Below are 23,628 nucleotides of genomic sequence, written 5' to 3' on the forward strand. Positions count from 1 at the left end.
GTGAACACAATGGCCAATCAGAGGTGTTTAAGTTAGTCAGAATCTGCTCAACAGTGCTCAAAATGCTAGGAGGAAATGCTGGTATTGTCACATTTTTAACCTTTTTTAGTACCTACTTGGTACCGAAGTACTGGTACTTTTGACAACTCTATGAGATGATGTATTTATGGAAGCGATAGGTTGCAAGTGTAAAGCTGTGAAAAAGATGGAGTATGCATGTGTTTGCTTTTGTGATCCATTACAGCAAACACAAACATACTTCAGAATCTGCTTTAGAACAAGTTGAGATACTCCGTGTGTAGTAGTTGTTTAGCTATTAACTAACCACCGTTAACTAAATAACCATTAGGTATAGACATTTGACTAAGAGCTCAGCACTCATTGCTAAATTGAGCACAATTAGTTCTTCAGGCCCCACATTGGGTCTCCTAACCCAAAGGCCACGTAAAGCTGAGCGAGGCAAGCCAGCTCTCATTAATCTCAGCCCGCTGAGTGCTGGCCTGCGAGCGGAAGTGACCGTGAAACACGCGTGTCGGAGAAACACACGCTGGCGCTTTTGCGTGACTGAGGAGAGCAGGAGACTCAAGCCAATTATCCAGTCCCCACTCTGCCTTTAATTTTATGCAACGCATGGAGCCCATGAAACTGCGTCTCCCTACCAGGCGGACACCCAGGGCCTGTCTAGATGATTGCAATTAAAGGCAATTCCACTACATTGCTGCCGTTAGGTGGAAACGCTGTTGGGGAAGGAGACAGGGGAAACACTCAAGGTGGTCTTAATCATTGACCGGTATGACGGGCTATTCTTGACATCCTTTTTCACATGCTTTAATTAGGCACTATGAAGGACAGAGATAATTCTATGTGAAATCAAAGGAGGATGGTATAGGTAATAATGCTGGATGCACTGGTAAAGGCAGAAGTGGGTAGTGTATAGTGCTGTGGTGCTCATGTGGGAAACGCAGGTTTGAATTCACATGTACTGATCATATTCCTGCTCATCTGTTCCCGACATATTTGTAACCATCATAGATATTGAGGACATGTCTCCTTAGATGTTCAAATGAGTGGTTAATCAATAGTTTTTAAGGCAGTTTTTACATCATTTGGATGAAAAATAAAAATGTAAGATTGAATATTCATCCAAATGATCAGAGTTTACCTGGTTAGCATTAGCCCCTGCTAATAGCGAAAAGACACTCACTGTGTCCGAAATCACGTACTGAGTAGGCACTACATTTGAATTTAAATTTACTTCACGACCATAAAAAGTAGTCTAGATAGTACGATTATGGTAGTATGAATGAAATTCGGATGTACTACATCCGCCATGTTGTAACTGTCACATGACCTACCAGTGTCAGTCGGGTGTGTCTCATACGTCCTGAAAAGTGAAGCTGCGGGCTCTTTGATAGCCCCCTGGAGGATGGATGCAGTACAGGTCATAAACCCCGCCCTCTCAATGCAGTCGAATGAGACTTCAGTGAAAACTTAAAAATAAATTCTGCTTCAAATAAAACTTTCTGAAAGATGGTTTTGGTCATTTAAGGTAGCTGTTATCACGCTGATATATATTCAATTGTTCGTTTTTGTGATGATTTAGATTTTAGCTAGTAATTTGATTCTATAAAAACGGGGCGTGTCGTCATGATTCGAAGTTGATTGACAGCTTGTCTGAGGACTGTCGGAGCTTCGAGGGGAGATTGAAGATGTATTAACTAACTGTTAATTTTCAATTTCTTTGTTATTTAACACCAACAAAATGAGTTGTTCAGCAGTAAACTGTACTAACCGACCTAGGATCTGACGGATCACTGAACTTTTTTTCTGTAACATTAAATGTGGGCGTTATAAGCTAATTAATAAATGTTATAAGTTAAGATAACACACCTAATGTTAACCATGTCGGGAAAAAGCAGGCGATCGTTATCTGGCAGTTACTTATTATTTTTATGGGTATAAAATAATAATTAGCAGGACAAAACTAATCATAGCTTACTCTAATTATAGCAATCGATCTCCTGTAACGTTAGTTGAACTTGATTTAAAATGGCAGGACCGTTTCTGACGATTTAGAGTTGTTTCTAGTGGCATATTATATTGATTTTATCTACTGAATTTGCTGTTTCAAAAATATTATTGCTCTAGAAACAGAATAGCCTATTATTTTATAGGTAGAATTTTAAATTGTGTATAATTTTTATAGTCTATTTAAAAGACATGAATGATGACGCAGTCGTCTGGGCGAAAGTTTGATACCGCGACTCTGCCTCCGGGCTCCACTGACGATTCCTTCTGCGCATGCCCAGGCTCCAAACTTTTTTTTTTTGACGTATTGCGTAACATGTCAGCGCCCATTCATCAGCCCATTTTAGCTTCAGTTCAATACAATGGAAGGAAGCGGCGTCGCGTCGTCCATCTTTTTTTACAGTCTATGGTGTCAGTTTTTTGTCACTTCACTTCCATTCATAAATTCCCCTCCCGTGGCCTCACGGATAGTAAAGTGTCCATCGAATGAGCACTTCAGAATCTTGCCGGAAGTAGTACGTCATCCGGGGACTTTTCGTCTACTGTTCTTCGAATACTATGCATTTGGACACACTACTCTTGTTTTTCGCATGCTATATAGTAGGGAAATATTAAATTTCAGACGCAGCGACTATCTCTCTCTATTGAGAAAGATATCTCTATTACAACTTGAGTCTTGCCACTGAGATGAATGGAAATACTAAGGTATAGATTTTAAGTATTACTAAAAGTGGCTAAATAAAATTTTTAAAAATAATAAACAAATTAAATCAAATTAAAAGTGTACAGTTGAAAAATGGTCAATCAGATGCGACCCATATGGTTTGGTAAACAGAAATGCACACATCGAAACCTCTGAAGCTGAGCTCTAAACTCTCACCTACTAAATCTATGATATTTCTGAGCCTTAGGATGTTTCCGCCCAACCCAACTCTCTCTTCTCCAGTGCCATTCTAATCACCCACTAGCAGAGATACTGCTCCCCCTGCTGGGAGAAATACTGACTGCAGAATAGAGAAGCAGAGATATGAGAGAGACTGCAAGCAGGAGAGGAAAAACTAAAGGTTGCCAAGCCCTGTTTCAATATTCCTTCAGCACACTGCCCCAGCTGTTTCATAATTAACACTGGTGTAGGGAGATGCTCTTCATCTGCTTGATTAGATAATTAAATAATTAATTAACCAGGGGCTTACACAACCTCTTCAGATCTGTCTTTCTCTGTAGAGAGAAAAGAAGCGGGCGGGAGAGAGAATGAGAGGAGGACAGATGAACGTGCAGTTAGCCTCCCATCTGGAGAGCCTCTCAATGGACGCACCTCAATTATTTAGTTAGTTAGTTAGTTAGGTTAGTTAGTTATACTCACCCTAGTTTTTAATTGTTTTTCCATTGGAAAATCTACACATATATCCATAAAGGGAAAAATGTTTTTTTTTTTTTTTTAAATTAACCCTGGTTTATGATAATTTTTATAATGAATTATTATAATTATATTAATTATTAAGAATTTTATTTAATAAAACTATCAAATTTGAACACAAAAAACACATTAAAAACAAATGACTTGGGAGCAACATGAGAGTAGAAAGATGATAGCAGTAAAGTAAATGTTTTTCAGAGCGTGCGACTGACCAAATTTACACATGAGAATGCGATTTTTGATATTTTAATTATCAAAGACACCATTAAATGTTTTTGGAAGTTGCTTTCAAGGGACGCCACATATGTGATGTCGAAATTCAGTCTCAACTGTTTTGTTTTTACTCACAATGATCTAGAGATCCTTAGGTGACATTTATGGTTTCAACGGAGGATGTGACCATCGTTATTCTCCTAAAAAATAAAAATCAAGGCATGACCGATGTTTGAAATGCCAGATGCTTCTCATAACAACAGACTGTCAATGTGAGAAGACACATGGTATATTACATACCTCATTGTTTAATTAGGTACGAAAGGGTGGAAATCAGTTTTGAAAGAGAAAGGAAAAAGTAATAAAGTCAATGTTTCTGCCTGGTTTTCGGTCTGGAAGCTGAGAACCAGTAAAAATGTAATAATAATAAAGGAGCCCAAATGCGGATGTAATGGCCTGTATTTATGTGTTTCATTTTATCTTCAAAGACGGGCTGAAATTAAACAAACGTGCAAGTATAAAGGGCCATTTTAAAAATAGCCCCTTTTTTTTCAGCGAGCGATCTCATCTCGGGTCCCAAGGAGAATATCGCTACCGTCAGCACTAGCGCACATTAAGGGATGAATCAGAACAGAAGGAGCGAGAGAGAGGGGCGAACGGTGACAAAAAGACATTTTAATCACCGTTATTTCCGCCTGCGCCCAGGCGAACGAGGGCCGTGCCAGGGGTTGCGTGATTGAACAGCACCCTGCACCTTTAAACAAAGCCCACACAACTTCCTCACCGGCTTCATTTTAAAGACTCCTTTAGCCATAATCATTTTCATATAATTCACTTTCATACAATTCTTTCTCCTAATCATTATCAGGGCCACTAACGTCTTAATGACTTCATAAATTTAAGCTATAAAAAGTAATGGAGAAAGACAAATGAGATAATTAGGAATAAATCTTAGTGGAAGCCCATTTATCAAAACATCGAGAGCCACTGAATATTCAAAATCATTAGGCCCTGTGTGTAATTAACAAAGCCCCTCAGTTATGAAGGAAACCTGTTTCCAAAGATATTAAGATCCAAAAGACTCCATGTTATTAAATTGACCGATGAATCTACGGTGTATAATATGATGTGGATTATTAGGATCCTTTTTAATTAAAAAGTGCGTTCGTTTTTTCTCTCTCTCTCTCTTTATTATTTAAATTTTTTAACACTTTAATGGGAAGTTGAATTCAGGTCTTTAGTCACAAGGCAGTAAGAGACTTATCTCTCTTTTTTCTTCTCTCTCTCTCTCTTCTCTCACTCCTTCGCTCCTTCTCTCTCTCCCTCATGAATAGGATGGAGATGATATAATGGACAGAAGACTAGCCCTCAGTCCCAATATTTTATTCTCCTCCAGTACTGTTGCGTAGCACATGGATGGAGAGCGTATTTTAATTTAACACACTTTGAATTCCTATTATCTTAAAAACTATGTGTAATGAAATCATTGGCCCTGATTAGCTAAAGTGAGAATAAGACTCATGTTAAGTGTCTGTGGAATTAAAAACAGATTTTTTTCTTCCCTTCGCGTCTGAGAACAGACCGAGCTTAACAGCTACATTTTTCTAAAAGCAATTTCCTGGATTTGAGCTGATATTACTGCTACTGTCTTAAAATAAAAAGTCGATATTGCCACATATATGTAATCAGAACGTGAAATAACTTAAGGTTTAAATTAAGACCGTCATTTACTAACAGTTCATCCGTTGCATTACTTATATAGGGGCAGTAATGTTAAGAAATGTTTCTTCGGCGGCAAATCAGCACATTAAAATGATTTCTGAGAAATCATATTACACTGAGGACTAAAATTCAACATTGCCATCCAAGACTAAATTACATTTGAAAATATATTAGAATAAAAAACAGATAACATTTAACAATATTACTGTTTTTACTGTATTTTTTGATCAAATAAATCAAAAACATCTTCAAATTTCAAAAATATTACTGACGCCGGGTTGAATCTAGATACATAAATATTAATATTTTATACCTTCAGGGGACGCAATTGGCCATCTCCTGTCAATTCATTTTTCTGGATCATCATCAACGTGCCCAGAGCTTCAAAATCGAATTAATCAGAACGATTATTCGACATCTACAGACATATGGAAAATTGTGTGTTGTTTGCCTACATACAGATGCATGCAGTCATGTCTTCAGTGGTCAAGGCAGACGTGGCTCGTCCACCTGGCTCTATTTACCTCGGTCAGGTGTGAAATATTATTTCTTCTCGTGCTATCATCTCCCCTATCAGCCCCCTTGACACATAGATTATACATGCTTATCGGCAGAATACACAACAGTTCGTCATTAGAACATTAATTGAAAAAGTGTAATTAATCTGCCTCGGTCCAGCTCCTGGACCCCTGCCAGCATCATCTGGGTAGGACTGAACGCAAAAAAGGAGACGGCCACACAACAAAAAAAAACTATTGTGACTCAATACTGCCCCCTGTTGTCCATAAAGAGCTCCATCCACCAGGGAGAGGAGTCTCATTTGTTCATCGATGGCACCGTGAGATGCCTGCGGCGCGCGAGCAAGCCTCTGTTGGGCAGACTGACACCCCAACGGGCTGCAATTACCCCACAGCAAAACCTATTGTCTGCGTGTCACCCCCCTGATGAGCGCACACTGTAAGCAATCGTCTCTTTTCTCTCGCAGCATTTGTACAAATAGCTTCCAGAGGCACTAAAAGACAGAGCAATTTGGTATTTTCTGTCATTTGACAGGTGAATAGAGAATGCTGGCGGATACACTAACAGAATCATTTTGCGTCCGTTTAAAAGGACAACGGGAAAAAGAGAATGTGAAAGAAGTATCGGCGGAGAAATTAGTGTTGCTAAAACAGCGGTTCAGAAGACTTCAGTCATATGGAAGGAAGCTGTGATTAGTCCAATCTGTCATTAGTGTCTCACTGACGGACCCATTAGCCCTGACTCAGAGGAGTAAAACGCTGCTTGGTGAGATCTTTACATCAAATACATCACCCTTCATCACTGATCTAGGACAACGCGTTAAGGAACAGTTCACCTAAAAATTTTAAATTTCATCATTTACTCACTCCATCGACGTTCTAAACCCGTACAACTGTGAAGCAAAAAAGTAGGTATTTTGAAGAATGTGCTTGTTGCTCATTTCGGTGCATTTACAATGAATGTGAACTGAGGCTTACAAGCTTCAAAAAGAAAAAAAAAAAAAAAAAAAAAACACGCTCCATATGACTAGTGCATTATATTCCAAGCTGGGTTTCTGTAGACCATTTTAAAACCAAGTAAGGAAAAAGTAATAAATTGAAGGGAAAACAATATATCAATATGTTCTCTAAAAGTAAAAGTCTGGGGAGAAACACAATGAGTTGTTTTAGCAACACTTCAGAGTTTGACAATACAACCTCCAACAGATATCAATTACTTTATAATTCATTTTCCAAAAAAAAGTAGCTCTGCTCCCAACTATTAGATTAGGGAAATAGCGTTTACTGTTCAAAAGAACAGCATTTATCTGAAATATAAAGCTTTTGCAGCATTATAAATGTCTATACTGTCACTTTTGATCAATTTAATGCATTTAAAACCTTTTTGAATAAAAGTATTTTTTTAAATTAAAAAAAAAAAAAAAAAACCTCTTACTGACCCCAAACAGTAGTGATAATGTCTATTTTGCCAACACGGAAATAAATTGCATTTTAAAATATATTCAAATAGAAAACAGTTATTTTAAATGGTAAATGCAATGCATGCAATATTTAATGCCAAGACTTTAGGAATTTAAGATTTTCTGCTCTCATTTCAGACCTTTTTAAGGCCTTCATTTGTGTAAGGTGAATTAAGACCTTTTAAAGATCTTTTTAAGACCATTTTAAGACCTGCAAAAATCCTGTCCAGTTATTGTGAAGCCATACAAGGTGTATGAGAAATGAAACTAAATTTAAGTCATTTATGTGATTCACCTACATTTCCAACATGAAAAAATCATTCTGACTGCTTTTGTGAACCAGATCAAATGATTCACTGAAAAGCTCAAAAGAACAATTTGTACCATAATGATCTTATGAATGTAGCAAGGAGAACTAGCTATGGCATTATAATGATATTTAAATAGTTTTTGTGTTGTTTTTGAAGCTTAAAAGCTTCAGTTCCCATTTACTGTAATTGCATGGAAAAGAGCAACAAGCACAATATTTCAAACATCTCCTTTTGTGATCCGCACAAGAAAGAAAGCCATATGGGTTTGAAATGGCATGAGGGTGACTAAATGTTTTCTATTTTTATTACTACTGGGGGAACTATCCCTTTAAGCATAGTGAGAAAAATGAAGGGAGAAAAAATTTCACTGTCAAAAAAATAAAAAAGTAAATGTCACTAACAATAAAACAATTTGATGGTCCCATATTTTTGGGCTTTGGTTCGAATTTGAAATAACGTGAAAACTAATCCTTTAAGCACAGTGTGAAAAATGAAAATAAAAAATTGGGGGGAAAAAACACAGAAAAATAGCCTCTTAAAAACTCAGCAGCAGTGAGAAAAATGAAAATCTAAAGTGAAAAAAGGAGGGGGAAAAAGCATCACAATAATTTAAAAATGTCACCAACAAATGAGAAAAATGAATGAAAAGACATGAAAAAATACATCACTTTAAAAATGTAAGAAACACTAAAACTAATGGACATCCAGTGGTTTTGGGCACTGGATTCGGTTGCTGTCCATTCAGTGGTACCATCCTCCTGTCTCCCTGGAGAACCATTCATAACAGACGCATATAGATGAGGCTGTAATTGGCTGACCCCAGGCATCTTTCCCCAGGCTTAATTAGGCTGCCAGTCTGTCCCCAGATTGTCCCTATTCTCACCCGTCCCCAGTTTCAGAACTTGGAAAAGTGAAGCAGGGATGTGTGGGATTTGCCACCCATGAGGACATATTCAGAACGATTCTTAATACCAGAGCTGTTTTAAGATCTCTTTCCTAGCTTTAGCACATGACGACATGTATTAGCATTAAACAGAGCAAGAGTAAGTTCATATAGCTCAAAACTGCAGTGTGAATGAAGGTTTCTGTGGTTGAGTGGCAGTTTGATCAAGTGCAGTGATGAGGTGATGTCATAGCAAGTCTTTATGGATGCTTGCTAATGAGGTGTCAAAAGTAATCTGACACTTGGCACAGTCCAGCGGTAAATGTGAGCTCTCACGAACTTACTGCAATCTACCTGAAATGAACAAACTGAACGATTCATTAAAACTCACATTAAAGGATTCCAACTTTTTACTACCGTCATTTTTTGTAATGAATTAACTTTATAAAAAGCGAGTTTTTCACTATGGTTTCAGTGTAACTGTACAGTAGGCTAACTAACAAAAATACTTAATGCCTTTTTTTTTGTTTTGCACCTTTTTGACAAAATGTTTATTTTCAGGTTTAAATTAAAATAAACTTAAATGGATTTCAGTGTGGTCTCAAGATTTTGAAATGTAAAATTGTCTATAATGTAACAGTTGAAATAATCACTTGTCATGGTTGTGAAAAATACTGAACACTCTTAAGGGAGATTTAAGTTACAGAAAGAGAAAAAGAGACCAAATGAGAGCGAATGACAGAGAGAGAGAGAAAGAGAGAGAAAGGGAAAAAAGAAACAAAGAAGACGTTCTTTAGCCAATGTTCCTGAGTTCCTTGAGTAAATTAGTGGAAGAGCAGGGTGGCTTACTTTATTATTGTAATCCACAGTGCTAGCGCCGTGACCTTTAGCAAGATGATTGTTTCTCATTTATGAGTTTGAAGGTGCAATTTACTGAACGGTTTGATCCATAGGACCTGACCTTTGTAAATTGGCTGTTAAGCATATCAGGACTCGACCAACCTGCCCCACACATGCTCCAGAATGAACACAACATCCGCCCTCACCCACCTTCCCACACATACTCATAAAGTTAAACTCACTGTTACTGATGGAAACTTCCTCTAATTTCTTCAAAATAAGCCGCATTACGTTATTTTCAGTTAATCAGAGACATCAACATCTAATGATCGCGTAAACGATTGGCTGATGTTTTTAAGGCCCTACCTCATGCACAGATGATGTATATTAATATTATTACTTTCAGTGCACCTAATAAATAGTCTTTTATCAGTTAGTGAAGACAGTTTCAAGTAATATTGCAAAAATGTATAAAACTAAACATCCTAATTAGCACCTTTAAACACGATTATGAAATCGCAAAGGCTGCGATTATTTTTTATGCGCAGCTTGTCAATAAAGTATGGCTCCAAATGCTAATCCATCTGAAAGCACTGCGAGTTTGAGTCGCTTATAATGTACATTTGAAAAAGCAACACGCGTCAAACATCTTTCCAGACATGAGAAGCATTAATTAACATTTTGTCCAACAAAAGACAACAATTAATAACATGTTTTTACCCCAAACTCAGTTCATAACGACAGTTCTGAAGATGATCCTTCTGTAAGATGATGTGGCTTCTTACACGGAATAAGGCAGTCGTTTGTTTATTAGTCATGTTTATTCAATCAAAGCGTTTCAATCTTCTGTTTATTTAGCTACAGCGATATGGCATGTGTTATCTTCTTCTGTGGCAGGGCATATTTGGAGTTTCTGCGCAAGAGCGCCCTCTGGCTTTCAGATAGAGAAGCATTTACTACTGATCACAGAGCCGTACAGCTCTGACAAGCTGCGCATAAAATAATTGCAGCCTTTGCCAAATCGTGTGCGGTTTAGTAAATCGCGATAAATAGCATTTATAGCATAAACAATTAAATGAATCGTTCACTCAATTTTATTTTATTATTAAAAATAGTTTACTCACTCAATTTAATTAAAGGGTTAGTTCCAAACCCACAAGACTTTCCTCCACATTCGAAACACAAATGAAGATATTTTTAATTAAATCTCACGCAACTACCACTTTGACGCTTCAAAAACAGATTGTAATTTAGTCCAAATTTTCTAAAGAGACTCATTAGCTTTATATGATGAACATACTGATTTAAGCTTTTATTCACATTTAAACACTGATCAGTGAACATAAACAGAAGCTCAACCATGCTTGCTTGCTGCACGAGAACATACCTCATTGGTTCTTGAGGAAGCGTAAACATGATGTGTAACACAGGAATGAATCTCATTGGTTCTCGTAGGTCAAGTAACTGATGTGGTGTAGATGAATGTTTATATGTGGGGAAAAAAGCCTAAATTCAATCTATTCATCATATAAAGTGATCATGCCTCGATTCATATGGATTCGTTTTATAATCTCTTTATGAACTTTGTGAAGCATCAAAGTGGTAGTTGCATTGACTGTTAATGGAGGAACAGAAATCTCATATTTTATTAAAAGATCTTCATTTGTGTTCCAAAAATTATTGAAAGTCTTACAGGTTTGGAACGACATGAAGGTGAGTAAATGATGACAGAATTTTCCCTTGGTTTGACAGCCATGATTTTAGAAAAAAAACAACTAAATGCTAACGAACAGAGCTTTGCTGGATAGTAGTTGAATGAAGAGCTTCATTAATTTTTTTCTTCGTTTTTATTGCTTTAACGATTCAAGTTTCCATGAATAATGCCATTTGATTTTAAATGAATCATTGTTCATTATGAGTCAATGGAACGCTTCACATGTTCACCTGTATAAGTGAAATTTAGATAAAAGCAGATCATTTGATGCTGTAGTTGTTGCATTGAGTAATTCGAGGAAAAGGGTTTCATTATGCAAGAATGCAAAATTATCATTATGCAAATCAATCTAGATTTAAATGAGCGCTCTTTTACCAACACGCTGTGGAGCAGAACATTACCAAAGCTGGAGGCTACCTATTTAAAACACAGTAGTGAAATCATTTAACTGAGCAATAGATTCAATTAACATCTGAGTCTCAAGTCCACTGATCCATTTGAGAGGATGCCAGTGTCCGACCACAATTAAATCTCATCGTCATTCTCATTCTGATCAAGGCTGAGTGAAGGATGGTGACAGTTATCCTCTTCAACCATCTCTTTCTACTCACCGAAGTGGCGACTTGTCAACACCGGCACTTTTTCTAAATGGGATCCACACATCCTCCAGACTGTCTCAGAGCTGCTAGCTCGGCCATCGCCTGGGATAAAAAGACATTATTTTATTATGAATCCATGGGTGTCAGATTTCATTTCATGGCTTAAATTTCACAGATTAAGCTGTTAGAGATATTCCAGTGCATCTCATTAATATCTGAAAGCGGTAATGTGTAATTTGTGGTGGTAATCATTTAAATAATTTCTGTGAATGTATGCAGCGGTACAATTCAGGCTTAGGAAGCTGCGGGACCCTTCTATTTGACAATTAACTTATAATTCCAAACAGGGATTTGTCCTCTGTCCACGGTTATTTCTCAGACAGACAAGAGACTCAAGGCCGTCGACAGGGGGGTACGAATAAGGGGGAGCCCACTATGGTCCTCTATGGTATTGCACAGGGTTTTTTATTTATTTATTTATTTATTCTTTTTTAAGTGTTAATTTCAGATATGGTATAATTAATCAGATTTGATTTATTGCATTTATATTCCAAATATTTAATTTTGGAAGCAGTCAATGACTTTAAATAACTTACAATTGTTGTCTTCATTATATTATACTGTAGAAATCAAAAAGTCCTTGGCATTAAAAAGTTTTAAATACCCTGATATGGCATACTCGTTCAGCATCTGACATTGTAAAAATGTTGTCCTGTGAGTGACCGTGAATTTTTGCTACAACCCTGCAGAGACCAATATGTAGGTGAGACACATCACTGAATGACACTCATCCAAACAAGGTACATTTGAATATTCACACACCTACATGAACGGCTGCAGGCAAATGTCAGATTTGCTCCCCAGACAATCAGACCTTCGGACTTCGTCCCCCTCTGTGACGTGACCCTCGTTTGCAGCGGAGCAAATTTTCCTGACTGGCATCCCCTACATGCTCTGACGTGAAGGACAGATGAGAATTAAGGCAGGAGGCAGGAGGCAGTAAGGCCGCTCACTTGTAGGTTGTCTGTAAAGAAGCAAAGGCACATGAAATTAAAGATGATCATCCCAGTGTCAGAAACAGAGCTCTGCTGGTGTATTTCGGCCCACTCTGAGTCCCCATAGAGACCTGTTATAAGGCATATGCCTCTTGCCAATCAGAGCAGCCCCAAGCTCTATGGGATCACTGATGAAATATGGACAATGGCGTGCAAGGTGGGCACAAGGGGAGGCAGGCAACTTAATGAGGCAATTTCTCAGATAATAAGATTGGAAGATATGCTAATATTTCTACCTTAAGGAGATAATTATGATGTAGAAGATAGAATATTTTATCTTAAAGCGACAGTGCACTTGTCCCAATCCTGATGCTTTCATGCAATAATTTTTTTTGGTTGATGTTTTCTACGTGTGCACTGGGACAGGAAAAAAACAATGCTAGCTAGGACTGTTTTTTTCCTCTTTGTGCTTTCTTTGATCATTTTTGTTGGGACTTTGTATCGAGTGTTCGCTTGGGACTTCAAAAGAAAGTATCAAGGCTGATAAATATTTATGTTACTTGGGAATTAAGTGAAAAAAAATGATAGTAATGCATAAACTCATATACATTGATCTTTATTATTAATTAAAAAGTTGTCGTCATAATCATAACTTTATTTCTTATACCCAAGGTCAGCAATGCTGCAAATATGGAGGTTTTAAGGTTTCAGTGGTGAGGTGAATCAGTGGTTGTTTGGGCTGCAATATCATGGTATTCCCTAGGCCCACGTCACTGCCAAGGTCTACTGAACCATTCTGGAGGACCATGTGCACCCAGTGGTTCAGGGGTCATGTATCAGGATGATAATGCACCAATACACACCAATACATACCATGGCCTGCACAGTCCCAAATCTGAATATTACTGAGGCACTTTGGGGTGTTTTGATGGAGCGAGTCAGGAAACAGTTTCCTCCACCAGCATCACATAGTGACCTGGCCACTGTTCTGCAAGAGGAATGGCTCAAAATACCTCTGGCTACTGTGCAGGACTTATATCTGTCATTCCCAAGATGAATCGCTGTATTGGCTGCAAAAGGAAGCCCTAAACCATGCTAATAAATTATTGTGGTCTAAAACCAGGTGCGTGTGTGTGTACAGTATATATATATATATATATATATATATATATATATATATATATATATATATATATATATATATATGGCTTTTTTATTATGCTTCTCTTTAACCATGGTAATAAAGCACCTGGTGTGCAGTGAACCTGTCAATTGCATTTTAATGGGGTGAGATGTCACATGACTTCTCTCAGGTCATTAATTGGTCATTGATCAGAGTGCCCATGCTAATATATGTGAACATCATTTGCATTGCAAAGAGGTTGTTTGCCCATATTCAGCTAAGATGTAAGGTTGCTGTATGGGAAAGAAGGGCCTGGGGCTTTAGAGTATCCCACAATTTTCTGCTTATTTTATTACTCTTTCTCTCTCAGAGGATACAAACGCCTCCAATTACAGCTTATAATGAGCTCCATCAGATAATTACGAGCTCAGATGGCCTGAAAAACAAGTTGATACATATGGCAGTCCGTAGCAGCCACAGAGGAAGTTTCAGTGTGAATTTGCAAAGTCTGTGAGTTTTGTCCCTAGACAGGGAAACTCGAGACCTGAACGTAGATGGGCATCAGGAAGTATGTTTAACCATATGTCACTGCTGAACAAAAGTAGGACACATCTGGAGGCTTTAAGCAGGCAATCTACAGAATCCACATTTTGGCTTTCTGAGGACGGAGGAGTGATGAACACAATGTTCCCTTGTCATTGACTGCTAGACATCTGGCTCATCTCTTAACTTGTCTGTTACCAATGAAGATTCAGCCAGAGATAGTATAAGGGGAGGAGAAGGACCACTTGGAGGAAAATGAATGGGAGAAGTCTTAACACTCAAACACTTAAAAAAAATATAAATAAAATAAAATAAAATAATAAAATAAAATAAAATAACATAATAAAAAAAAAAAAATAAAATAAAATAAAATAACATAATAAAAAAATAAAATAAAATAAAATAAAATAGTGAAGTTCCTGTCATTTCCAACAATCCACTGATGTCCACTACACAGAGGCTAAATTTGGGAAAATGACACGAATATTCATAATATCATCATAGTAATTCAGGATATGTGCAAGCTAAAATTGTGTTTCTTTGTATCTCTACAATTATTTTTATTAGTTAACAAAATAAATTAACACACACGCTAGGCTGACTCACATCAGAATAGTTAAATACAAAAAAAAAGAAAAAGAAATCTTATTCAGAAAATTATTTAGCATTTTTAGCTTTCTTTTTTTTAAAAATTCACTTTGTTATTCAGCCAAGAATAAGGCTAAAATGCGACACATGTACATGTTAGCTCCCTCTTTAGCATACTGATTAATCTATGCCCGGTGTGGGCGTCATGGGCCATCTGAATGGTGGGTAAATGCCATCTCCGGGCGGGCGGGAGTCTTTGTGATATTGCTTCTCTCTGTCAAAAAGAATTCATGTATATTTTGCAATCCTTGCATCCTATTATGTGCAATAAACTAGGTACTTTATCCATGACAGCACCTGGCTGGCGGTAAAAATATGCAGAAGCCAATCTGCCAAACACACCCTTTCAAAATCAAATTTATTTAGTTAGAAACGGTCTCAAAGACACTCTTGTAAGCTATCATGTAACATTGTGATTAGAATACAGACAAGCAGAAATTTAATTCATTTTAAATTCAGACCCGCTCCGCTTCCTATTATGCCGCTGTATCAGTAAATTGTAAACCCTCCGTTGCGGCATTACAATTCAAACAAGGTTAGTTTTCAAACAGCTGATTTGAATAAGCTGAAAAAAGGGAAAGGAAAATGAAGAACTGCTTCGACAGCCTTTGTGTCAATGCACGGCAGAAGATGAAGAAGTGAAGGCATGCGAGCAGAGGAGAGGCACTTTTGGATGCGATGGCTGAGCGATAACGCCCGAGGAAGTGTCAGCTAATTTCAATGCAGCACCTACAGCACAATTATTATTATTATCACCAAATCATGGAAATAAATTAAAAGAGCGAGATCCGAAAATAGCGCATCTGGGCCTTACACTTCACAGGTACACCCAGTGGGGATTCAGAAGGAGATGACTTTGCCTCATTATGTGCTTGGGTGGTGTGCGAGAGCGCGTGTGTGTGTGTGAAGGGAGATGGTGGACTCGCTGTAATGCCAGATCTCAACAGATGAGATAGGGGCTGTAATTTGAATGCCAGTGGGAGGCAATTTAAACACATGGCAGTCAGAGAACTGGTGACACTCTGATCAGCAGCAGGGCTGTTCTGGGCTCGGCAAGGTCAGTGTTTGGGCCTCCTCAGAGAACACTTTGTTGGTCAAAGAAGGAAAGACTTTTGACAGGTTTTATTAATTGGCTTGAACTCCGACATAAATTACACTCCTACATTCCCTCATAAATGATTTCAACACTTGGGTGACATTATTGAGGTTGAAAGAATACCAAATGTGTCGTAAAACGAGTTCATTGTGTCATCGTGAACGGATCAAGCAGAACAAACCAAAGGAAATGTGGAAAGTGTAGCGTTAGCCAAGTGCAAACAAAAACACCCGTCCGCTGTGTGAACTGAGAGATTTCCCAGTTTATAATGTTACTCCCTTTGACATTTCCCGGATCATCTGCCAGGAAATAAGAGTGACAGGATATTCCTGTAACTTTTGTGAGGAAAGAAACCAAGCGAAGTATCTGGCATGAAATGGACCGACATAACCGAGCAGGGTTCCTTCCTTCCCTCTGAAACAATGCATATCTCAATCAGTGTCAATGAATGCTGATTAGAACATCACGAGTGCTACAATCATATCTGAATGTGGATGATAACCAAAGTACAGTAATTTCCACCAAATGAGAAGCAGAACAAAAATCAAGCGAGTTCTTAATCAAAAATGCTTAACGGACTACGATGCGGGAGGTTCGGTGGGCGCCTTCGTTCATCTCCATCCAGGAAAGCCAGTGACTCATCCTTCACTCTTTCCATCCCTCCTCCTGTCCTGTGATTCATGGGCTCAGGGGGGGCCCTATCTCCCTGGAGAAATTAACAGTGATTTTAATTGCGTAGACGTCTCCAATTCATTACTGCCCACTCGCACAAATTTTCACCCTCTCAGGTGTCAAATGGCACTTAACATCTCTGCCAATCATGGCAGCACTAGAGGAGAGCTGAAGGAGATGGAAGCGCGTGGCGGGGTGCGTCGGGCCCCCCGGTGCGGAGACGACGCGGAGGACCCCTCTTATCCCCTCAGTTTAACTCCTGCAACCCTGCACACACACAGACGGTCTAAATGGTCGTATATGTGTTGAATCAAAAGACATGATGTGCGGGGCCCACTGTAGCATTTCTTTCAATTACATCAATGATTAAAGCTTTAAGAGAAGATGATGGCATCAATTTTATTTTCAGTCTTGAGGCAGACGCGTGACTTGCTCACGGCCTTATTATCAAGATCCTGCCAGATCGTAATATCCAAAACTGAATATGAAAATGACGAGGGGCAGTCAGCTTCACGTGGTGAAAATCCCCGATGTTCTCGTGAATCTATTTACAGCAGGCTGCCCTCGGGGCTTTGATTAATTTCAGATAATCAGCGGCAGCTCCTTGACCTTGGAGTTCAATATGAATGCTCTTTATTTCCTGATTTCTGCTTTACAGAAAATACTTCCACAAAACACCACTGGGTAATGTTCTTAAGATATTAGACTTGAATTCAATCAATCAATGATCTATCTATCTATCTATCTATCATAATGCATAATGAGATGTTACATTGCACAAAATCATAAACATTGTAATATAAAACAGAAATTTCATGACACCTCACTGATGTGGAGTAGAAAACTGTGAGATTAGTGGCCTAATTGAATGAATTTAATTTGCTGTAATGGGAGAAATATGTCACAAGAAAAAAAACGGCTGTCAACTGCTTTTTCTAATTCAAATGTAAATTTTTTTCTTAGACCTCCATCCCCTCCCCCACCCAATCCTCATTTTTTCTTTTATATAGTCTCAGTCAGTCATACTTTTGAGTTACATAAAGAGATTTGGGTAAAGCAAAGAACTAAGAAAGTGTGCGTCAAATCATTAAGCTGTAATTATTAGAATTAGACTTGGCTTTAAATCTGGGGGGGGCTGAAAATAAGGCATTATTATTATTATTATTATTATTATTAACGTGATTTTAAAGAAGCCAAACTTACCTAGCTTGTGTATATTGCATTCAGTTTAACTAATGTTAGCAGTAAGAAAAATTATATTATATTTATTTATCATATCATATAGTTCCGTAGGAAAGTTTGAATATATAAAAGAAAAAGATTTACATTAACAGTGAAAAACAGATTTTCACTGTTAATGTGACAGTTAAGGCAAGTAGACTGACAAAATATACATTTATTTTTAGAAAAGTTTTGAGCTGTTAAGTAACACAAACCACCCCATTAATTATCTGCCGTCCAAAGCCAACTTTTCTGTTGTTTGTTCTGATTTCATGTTTTAAAAATTACATACTTAAGTACTTGCAATGTAAATGTTGCCTTCCAAACAATTCAACCATCAAAGATGACTCATAAAAACCTGTTTTGTCAGGCCTCTTTCACAATATGGCAGCGAAAAACACTAAAACTCTCAACAAAATGGCAGCTGGGTAAACAGAGCGACTCTCTGGGCGATATTTAAAACGGTTCTGACCTTCTGCAACCTTTAACTAGCAAACAAAATATGCATCAAACTGAATCCACACAATCTATCTATTATGATTATTTTTTAAATAAATGGCAGCATGTAAGACTGCAGAGAGAACTTCAGTATGTCTGGATAACTGTACTTTCATTGTGGTCTTAACCGCCCTCAAACAGAGGAAAATACACTTCTCTAGGGTGGCTTTGAAAGGTCATGATGTTTGTCTTGGAGCCGAATTTTTATTATTTCCTTCTAATTAGTAGGGAGAGGCATACTATTTGAGGTTTTCAAGTTAAAGCATCTAGTCTAATGGACAGAGCTGTTTCATGGACAGTTTACAAAAACATGTCTTTCATTTGAACAATACTGACTTGCATTTTTTAACTTTGCCAGTTATACACACACATACACACACACACACACACACACACACATTGCTTTCTTGGATCTAGCCAAGTAAATAATCAAACTAATGCATGTTTATAGATGGCTCCTTTATAAACAATATAGAACTTTACTGGGGGTTAATGAAAGATATGAGATCTCCACATGACCCGTAAGCAGGGCAAGAGCATGCTGGGACTCACAAGCATATGACCATAGACGTGGTAAGCCATAATAGCATAATTGGTACTCATCCAGAGCTGAAGGAGTCTAGCAGAATGCACTTCGTAAACATCAACCCTTCTCTCTGTTATCCTGCTTATAAGTACCTGCCTCTGTGTCTGACTACAGAAGGAAGTGATGACATGAAAAAGAATCAGAGCCAGAATTTGAATACCTATTTACTTATTTATATTTCGTTTAATTTAGTTAGCTACAAATAATGGTTACACTTTATTTTACAGTGCTGTAGTTACATTGTAATTACTCAAATAAGTACTGAGTACTATTAATTAACTACATGTACTTACTATAGAGTTACAGTTAGGGTTAGGGTTTGGTTTAGGGTTAGTTACTTGTAATTATGCATAATTTACTGTTATTACAATAGTAGGTGTAGTAACGTGTAACTACGGCACTGTAAAATAAAGTGTTAACCAAATAATCAGTCACACACAACTATGTCTGCTTTACTGAGCTTTTAAAAAGAAGGTTTAAAAAGAGGCACCACCTGCTTAATATAGCAAAAAATTGAGTTTGCCTTTTAAAAATATGGTCTATAATATCATGCCTATTAATGTACTTACTTTACTTTATGATAGTGCAAAGTCATTAATATAATTTATAGTGGCCATATTATGAAGGTGCACCTACATAAAGTATAACAATGACACTGCTATCACATCTTATAAATAATGCAAACTAAGGTTACCAACATGTTCTCCAACTAATACGACCATATAGGTCGTTTGTCACTTCCCTGAAATACGACTCATAGGAGCGTTTACTAAAGTGGCGCCCCTATCGACAACAGGACACTTTCATTTTAATTCATGAAATACGACCCATAGGAGCGTTTGCTTTCATTTTAATGCATTGTTCCCTTTTATCTGCGTCATATTTCGGGTTTCGTGTAGCTCAGCTGGTAGAGCATTGCCATATCAATATGCAATCATGTGATCATGCGATCGTGGGTTTGATCCCAGGGAACACATGTGCTCATAAAGTGTACATGCACTATAAATCACTAAGGGTAGGTTTAGGGGTGGGGTGGGTGTAGTCATTAATAAAATTTAATTTTTGTAAATGGAAATAGGAGAAATGGTGTAAAAAGTCCACACATTGCATTTAAATGAACACGCATTTTGATTGGTAATGACAGTCATACGTCATTTCATGACGACAGACGTAACACGACACTGTCATTATTTTTATGCCCACTAGAGGGCGCGTGGCTTCAAAACGTAAATATAGGTCGTAATATGGTGGACAGTCTGAAGGTTACACTTACCACCAAGAAGCGTCCTGATCCAGTCGTGATTGCGAATCAGTTTCTGGTTGATCGACTACTTCAGACGTTACATAGTCGGACTCAGGCTCGAATTGCCATCTTTTCTGTCCAAACATTGTATGCAATATCTTGCGAATTGATAGCTGTCATTTAATTATGGCAATGGGCGTTTTGTTTGGCATGCGGTGTGTGCGGTAGACCAATCACAAAGGATTGGGCCATGTGACCAATCAGAGCAGTGTAGGCTCACGGAAAGGAAGGGTTTAGAGAGACTCACTGCATCCGAAAGTACGTGAAAAACAGTATGCGAAAAGGACCCGAAAAACTACTTCAGGCGAGATTCTGAAGTGTGCATACGATGGACAGTGTAATATCCCATGAGGCCACAGGAGAGGATTTGTGAATGGAGTTGAGGGGACGTAACTGACGCTGGTAGGTCATGTGACAGTAACAACGTGGCAGATGTAGTAAGTCCAGGTCTGCATCCGAAAACTTAGGTAGCTGACTTGCTACCTCGCTGCCTTATCAAGCAATGACTTGTAAGGCAGGGTTTGTGCATGGAGGCACCTCATGAAACAGATTTCGGACAGACTTCTGAGGCAGCATAAGAGTTTAATGATCTACGGCAATATAGTGCAAACTTTGGTGAGAACTAAACAAATATTTAATTACTACAGTAGTAATTTCTCATTAGAAATGACATCAAAAGTGGAATATGTTGGTCAAAAATGTACATTTACTCACAAACTGGCCAGCAAACGCAACTTTCGGACGCCATCTTTATTTTTCTAGCTCAACTGTCACAGAATGGAAAGCACAGGATTGTGGGGTATCAAAGGCAGCGAAGGATACATCTATTATGCTGCCTTCAAAAATCGATCAGATGAAGGTATCTCAGGAAACAGGAAGTGAAGCCAACCTTGGATTCGACGTGCCTTGATGCCTTCCTACCTTGAAATGTGTCCTCCGAAGGCAGCATTTTCCAGTTTTCGGATGCAGCCCAGATTTCATTCATACTACACCCATTCGTACTATATAGAATGTACTTTTTCAACAGTAAATTTAAATTCAAATTTAGTACCTACTCAGACAGTACATGATTTCGGATGCAGCTTCAGATTCTTCGAACTGCTTCTAATGAATCGTTTACGAATCATTGAGAACTCAGGTGAAATGTCAGGTGTTTTTTGAACTTGTGTATATGTAAACCTGTTGTAGGAGACTCCCAAAACAATATTAGGAACCTTAAAAAAAGGCATAATAGGGGCACTTTAAAATATGTCAATTCGTTGCAAAAATTAAAATACAAACACTTTTAAATCTTAATTTCAAATATGTAACATTGTAATTTTAACAGAATTAAAAAAACATTTTATATCTTAATTTCAATTCAAAAAGTGATTTTTTTTTATTTTATTTGCTTTATTTTTAAATATATTTGTTATTTAATTTTAATTATATATTTAATATTTTAATAATTTTGAAATTAAATAATTATTGGTGGCCACTAATTTTTTTTTTTTTTTCAGAATTATTAAAATATTAAATATATAATCATCCATCCATCCATGTTTTTTTTCTTCATTTTTTTTCATTTTAATATCTAAATTCTTGCTATCAACAGTGAAAATGGAACATCAAGACAACTACGCAGTCGGGAATTTAAACAAAGTGCACAAGAGCATCATTTCTATCACACATTTCATTATCACTCTAATCTGAACAAAGCATGGGGACACAGCTGACTGTGCTATACATTTATATGGCACTTTCCATTTGCCCTTCTAACCCATTACTGCCAGTCAATTTCTGTATATGTGAATCCATTTACCCCTGAACCTCAGATGCCCTCCGTGTACATGACACATCAGCATTCTTTAAAGGGGACCTTGAGGATTCTCTGATGGTGACCTCCCATGGGCTTACCAGCTAAAATGTCAGTCCCCCGAATGAAAAATGGCACCCCTCACCACAGAATGCATTGTGGGAGGAGCGCAAGAAGGGAGACGACGGAGAGGCCTCTACAAAAGTCCGCCAAGGTACATCACTGACAACAGACGCCGGCTAATTAACCATTGTGCGGCACTTTTACAATTAATTAGCCCCTTAAGCTGCTTTTGTCAAAGGCGGTAAACAAGGCAAAGTGAAGTTAATGACTTACTCAGATCAAAGGATGAGTTATTGTCTTTATTTTTCAGCAGTACCTGTGGGAGGTTCAGTTGCGCTCAAGCAACATGGAGATGTTTCCTTTCATCATCTTGTCATCAGGGGCAGCGGAGCCACTTCTGGGGGACAGGGATGCTGGATGGAGAGATTTCTAGGGAGAGAGAAAGAACCAGCATTGAGATCCAGCTCAAGGGAGGATTTATGAAATCTTATTTTCCTCTTCAATTTCACTGTAACAATTCCCACGGGCATTCCTCAAAAGTGAGTTAATGATATGATGCAAATCATTTTTGATCGGTTCAACCGAAGACATAAACAACAACAAGGACACGCTGGCACATTTTCGGTGGATAGTTCTTCAGGGCCAAGAATTTTTAATTCCAATGAGAGCAAATCCAAGGTCAGACTCTGAACTTCCTGGCCATTAAGAGATCACAAAGACTAGCAGTGAGAGTGCATAATATCCACACAGCTATTTTTGGCCTCAAATTAAAATATATGACATGTTGAAATGACTGCAATGTGCAAGAGAGGTATTCAAACTAGACACTAATGATGCTTATTAATGGCGTGAATGAAGTCTTGACAGGTCGTGTGTCATTTTCCAAGGAATGCTTCACTGGCATAATGGCTAATGTAAGTGGGTGTAATTATATATATTATACCCTGTCCTATTGTATTTTGGCAGCGGTTTGAGGGAGTCAGACAGTTAGGATGAAAATCAAAGCCGTTATGTGGAAGGAACAGGAGAGCTAGAGGAATTGTAGGCCGTTGCCAATTTGCTCGTTTCACGTGATCCGGACAATGTTTAAGCCAATAGCACCCATTAGTGGTCAATTGGAGAGTTTGGCAGTACTGGTTTCACAAAATATACATGCATAGACTTACATAGTATGTAACGTCACAGATTAATTTCCTCCAACAGATGACAAAATGCTAGTGGCTCTCTCTTCTTTCTTTTTTTTTTTTTTTTTAGCAAAAAAAAAAGATCTCTAATTGGAGGCCCTGAGGTAAAGCCTTTCATTAATCATTAAGCTTTGCAGTCTTGATAACAGATCTGGGAAGCTCAAACACCTCTCTCATTTATTTTTATTTACATATT

The 23,628-nt window shown here is 37.8% G+C and overlaps 1 long non-coding RNA gene across 3 annotated transcripts in view; it reads right to left on the bottom strand.

Moving 5' to 3' along the window:
* The window catches only part of LOC125256647, a 54,839-nt gene that overhangs the window by 21,480 nt on the left and 9,731 nt on the right, over nt 1–23,628 (bottom strand). For all 3 annotated transcript variants that reach the window (XR_007182157.1, XR_007182158.1, XR_007182156.1), the window contains 3 exons: nt 22,565–22,677; nt 12,528–12,729; nt 11,718–11,807 (listed from right to left, as the gene is read on the bottom strand). This is a non-coding gene — a long non-coding RNA (uncharacterized LOC125256647). The remainder of the gene's footprint in view (nt 1–11,717; nt 11,808–12,527; nt 12,730–22,564; nt 22,678–23,628) is intronic.

The sequence above is a fragment of the Megalobrama amblycephala genome, linkage group LG21, assembly GCF_018812025.1.
Source record: "Megalobrama amblycephala isolate DHTTF-2021 linkage group LG21, ASM1881202v1, whole genome shotgun sequence".
In the NCBI taxonomy this organism is placed as follows: Eukaryota; Metazoa; Chordata; class Actinopteri; order Cypriniformes; family Xenocyprididae; genus Megalobrama; species Megalobrama amblycephala.